This window comes from Taudactylus pleione, unplaced genomic scaffold (genome assembly GCF_031769625.1).
Source record: "Taudactylus pleione unplaced genomic scaffold, aTauple2 ptg000199l, whole genome shotgun sequence".
In the NCBI taxonomy this organism is placed as follows: domain Eukaryota; kingdom Metazoa; phylum Chordata; class Amphibia; order Anura; family Myobatrachidae; genus Taudactylus; species Taudactylus pleione.
In genome coordinates this window covers 8,522,846-8,527,932 of record NW_028284601.1, presented here as the reverse complement: position 1 = coordinate 8,527,932, position 5,087 = coordinate 8,522,846, and the positions used below count along the sequence as shown (strand labels likewise).

The window sequence follows — 5,087 nt, the reverse complement described above, 5'->3', positions numbered from 1 at the left end:
TCAAATCCCTGAACAAATTCCTCAGGGTACCCAGGTTCAGGATGGAGACACTATGCTCTATTATCCTAGCTATGAAGCCTGGGGAGTTTATGGTATCTGGATATTCAGGACATGTACCTATAGCACCCTTACATCAGAGATATCTCCAGTTTGCTATACTAAAGCAACACTTTCAATTTCAGGCTCTGCCCTTTGGACTATCCACAGCTCCACGGGTGTTTACCAATATGATGGCTATCATGGCGGCCCACCTGCATGGTCAGGGTGTCCGACTCCTACCATATCTGGATGACCTCCTGCTCTTAGCAGGCTCCCCAGAAGTGCTTCACTACCATCTTCAGCTAACCATTGCTTTCCTTCACAAGCACGGATGGTTAATCAACTGGAAAAAGTCCTCCCTGAATCCTTCAAAGAGAATTATTCATCTGGGAGCCCTGCTGGATTCTCAGGATCAGAGAATCTTTCTGACAACAGACAAGATCTCCACACTTCAACTACGAGTGCGCAGATGTCTCCACAGTTGCCGGGTGTTAATCCACTCAGCAATGCAGGTTCTGGGATCCATGGTGTCCACCTTCAACAAGGAGTATGCTCAGTTCCACTCCAGGCCTTTGCAAAGGCTGATCCACTCCAGGTGGAACGGGTTACCCCATTGTATGAAGCTCAGGTGATGGTACTCTCTCTGGAGGTGCATCTGTCCCTATCTTGGTGGCTACAGACATCTCATCTAAACAAGGGTCGCCCCTTTTGGATCCCGGACTGGGCACTCCTAACAATGGACGCCAGTCTTCGGGGTTGGGGCGCAGTGACTGGTCCACACTCCTTTCAGGGCCACTGGAGATTAGTCGATTCAACCCTACCAAACAACATATTGGAACTGTCTACAGGGCCCTCATACTGGCCCAGGACATACTTCACGGAAAACCTGTACAGGTACAGTCCGACAATGCCACACCAGTGGCTTACATCAACCATCAAGGAGGCACTCGAAGTCGGGCAGCAATGACAGAAGTGTCATGCATTCTGACATGGGCCCTGGGTCACCTCCCGGCAATCTCTGCGGTGTAAATTCCGAGAGTTCTCAATTGGGAAGCAGACTTCCTCAGCCGTCACGACATGCATCCTGGGGAATGGTCTCTTCACCAAGAGGTTTTTCAACTCCTAGTGAGCAGATGGGACCTCCCAGAGGTGGACCTCATGGCCTCCCGACACAATCACAAACTGCCGGTGTACGGGTTGCCGGGGCACCCTTTGTAGACGCATTATCAGTGAAGTGGTCCTTCCAGTTTGTGTACCTATTCCCTCCAGTCTCCCTTCTTCCTCGAGTTCTTCGGAAGTTCAAACAAGACGGAGGCACCGTCTTGCTGGTGGCTCCAGCTTGGCCAAGACGTCATTGGTGCTCAGATCTTAGGAGTCTCTCCAATGACACTCTTTTCCTGCTGCCTCAATGACCGGACCTGTTGTCTCAGGGTCCTTGCCTTTACCCAGACCAGGGTTGTCTGTCTTTGACGGCGTGGCTCTTGAGACATCCTTCCTGAGGCCCAAAGGATTCTCTAGCTATGTAGTCAAAACTATGCTCAGAGCGCGTAAGCCTGCCTCTGCTCGGATCTACCACAGAGTGTGGCATACATATTTCCAATGGTGTTGTACCAGAAGCTATGACCCCCAAGTATTTAGGATTTCCAGAGTCCTGGCCTTCCTTCAAGCTGGATTAGACCTTGGACTCTGCCTAGCCTCACTGAAAGTGCATGTCTCTGCTCTATCCATTTGGTTCTAGCGTAGACTTGCTCCACTACCGAATGTCCACACCTTCCTCCAGGGTGTCCTCCATATACAACCTCCCTTTGTCCCTCCTGTGGCTCCATGGGATTTGTCTGTAGTGCTACGTGCCCTCCAGGGTCCTCCGTTTAAACCTCTGGATTCTGTGAAACTCAAGTGGCTCACAGCAAATACTCTTTTTCTTCTGGCTATGGCATCCGCCAGAATGGTGTCAGATTTAGGGGCGCTCTCCTGTCGCTCCCCATTTCTGATATTCCATCAGGACAGGGCTGTGCTTCGGACTCGCCCTGGTTTCCTTCCAAAACTTGTTACTAGTTTCCACATTAATGAGGAAATTGTTGTCCCGGCCTTTCAATCACCAGACCTATCGGCAGGTGAGGCCTCCTTGGATGTGGTCCATGCCCTCAGGATATACGTGGACCATACCAGTTCTCTTCGGAGATCAGACTCCTTATTTGTGTTCTATAGATTTCACGGCAAGGGATGGCCAGCCAACAAACAGACATTGGCTAGATGGCTTTGCAGGACTATCTCACAAGCTTACACGCAGGCAGGCATTCCTGTACTGGCTACTGTTACTGCTCATTCTACTCGCTCTGTGGGTCCTTCGTGGGCCGTGGTGCCTCAGCTAAACAACTTTTTAAGGTGGCCACGTGGTCCACTGTCCATACATTGCTGAAGTTTTATGCCTTTGATACATTTGCCTCTCAGAATGCTTCATTTGGGCACCGGATTCTCCTCTCAGCACAGGAGCATCTCCACCCTTAAATGACTGCCTTGGGACATCTCCAAGGTCTCCCTGTGGAGTCCTATGGACCCTGAAGCTAAAATGAGAGTTATGGTAAAACTTAACTTTGTTAACTCTTTCTTCGAAGTCCATAGGGTCCACAGGGCATCCACCCTGATGCACCTGGCTTCATATGGGCTATGTTTCTGGTCACCGGTTTCCCGTCTCCTCTGTGAGAGTGTGATTCTTGTGTGTACCAGTCTTCCTTCTCTCTTCTCCTCCGGCCTTTGCCTTGTCACAAACTGAGTTGCCTCCGGCTCAGGGGCGGGGTATAGGGGGATGAACCGATGCATCCTGGGAGCTGAAAGCTTTAACTTCGTAGTGCCTGGTCCTCAACCACCACCTACACTCCAAGGTCTCGCTGTGGACCCTATGAACTTCGACGAAAGAGGTTAACAAAGGTAAGTTTTACCATAACTCTCACTATAAAACCATGAATTATAAGGAACAGAAAGATGATCAGGATTTGTTATTTGAAGATAGAGTAAAAAAGGGCAGAAATTTCCCTGTACATAAAGCTATGAAAGAGATTGTATCTAAAGAATGGCAGAACCTAGATAAAAGGCAAGGTAATTTAATCGTGTAGAAAGCATGTATCCTTTTAAAAATCGGGATTTGCTTAATTGGTGCACGTTACGTAAAGTGGATGCTGCAATTGCAGAATAAATGACAAGAACTACCATTCCATTTCAGGATGGGGCAATATTTAAAGATACCATGGATAAAAGAATGGAACATTTGTTTAAAAAATTACATATTTCTACTGCGGTATCCTTAAGTCTGGTGTAGCTATGGCTTCTCTTGCTAGAGCCTTAAGACTCTGGAGTTAGAATTTGCATATAGATATTGAAGAGAGAATATCAAGACAAGGGGGTCTATTTACTAATCAGTGTTAGGAGACAGAGTGAAAAGTGATAAGTTTTGTGATAAGGTGCCAGCAAATTAGCTCCCAACTGCCATCTCACAGGCTGTGTTTGAAAAATGACAGTTAGGAGCTGATTGGCTGGCACCTTATCACTTTCTAATCACTTTTCACTCTGTCTCCTAACACTGCTTAGTAACTAGACCCCAATATGTTTTGAGAAATTTAGAAATCATGCAAAAAGCGATTTAATTTTTATGTGAAGCGTCAACTGTAACCTACCCTGCAAGATCTATGGCTACAGGTGTATTAGCAAGAAGAGCACTATGGTTATGGCTGATGCGAATTCAAAGAACAGATTGACTACGCTCAGGCCCGCCAAGAGCCGTGGCGGGCCCGGGTAACGGGGCGTGGCCTAATCGCAGGAGGCGTGGCCACGCCCCCCTTCGGGAAAAAAAAAACACTGGCGAGGGGGGCGTTCTGAGTCCCCTCAGCCAGGGGGGGCCTGATCAGTGTGATCGCTCCCCCCCACAGGTATAGGAGACTGCTGTGGCTGGTGCTCAATAGCCACCAGCAGTCTCCCACTGCAGCTCAGCACACACTGTGTGCTGGGCTGCTGTGATGGAGGGGGGGCGGCGTCGGACCCGGGCCCCTCAGGTAGCCCGGGCAATTTGTACGTGTTTCCCCCCCCCCTCTCGGCGCCCCTGGCTACGCTATCATATGAAGGTTCTTTTCTGTTTGGCAGTAAATTAGATTCACTGATACAAAAGATGATGGGAGGTAAATCCTATAAATTACTTCAGGATAAACGGAATAGATACCCATTTACATCATCAAGACAGCAGTATAGAGAAGCTAAGAGACCCGGTCGTCAGTACAATAGAAGATATTTTTCAGGAGTCACCAGACAATCCTATCAGTAGAATTTCAGAAGATTCAACTCTAAACTGCAATGACTACAAGGCCTCTGTAGAAATAGCAGTAGGAGGAAGATTAATACATTTCACCAATCAATGGATTCAGTGTATTCAAGACAGATGGGTATTGGATGTGGTATCCAACGGATACTGATTAGAGTTCAAAAAGGAACGAAAAACAGACAAATTTGTACTATCAAGAATGCCAATCACAAAAGTAGATCTTCAAGCAATAAAAGCAGTGCCAGTTATAGAAAGGAAAACCGGGTTCTATTCACCCCTATTTCTGGTAAAGAAACCATCAGGAGAATTCAGAAGTTTTCTGGATCTAAGAGAACTGGGCAGCACAGACAGTGTAATGGTTAGCATTACTGCCTCACAGCACTGAGGTCATGGGTTCGTTTCCCACTATGGCACTAACTGTGTGGAGTTTGTATGTTCTCCCTGTGCTTGCGTGGGTTTCCTCGAGGTACTTCGGTTTCTTCCCACACTCCAAAAATATACTAGTAGGTTAATTGGCTCCCCACAAAATTGACCCTAGTGTGTATGTGTGTGAGCATGTGGTTGGGAATATAGATTGTAAGCTCCACTGGGGCAGGGACTGATGTGAATTGTAAGATATTCTCTGTAAAGCGCTGTGGAATATGTGTGCGCTATATAAATAACTGGTAATAATAATAATAACTGAACAAGTGTATTCAAACAAGAAAGTTTCATATGGAAACATTAAAGTGTATTCTAG

General features: G+C 47.3%; 1 pseudogene; it reads left to right on the top strand.

Annotated features, from left to right (window-relative positions):
- Positions 1-2,999: 2,999 nt before the first annotated feature.
- LOC148518761 (lamina-associated polypeptide 2, isoforms alpha/zeta-like) lies at positions 3,000-4,384 on the top strand (annotated as a pseudogene).
- Positions 4,385-5,087: the final 703 nt, after the last annotated feature.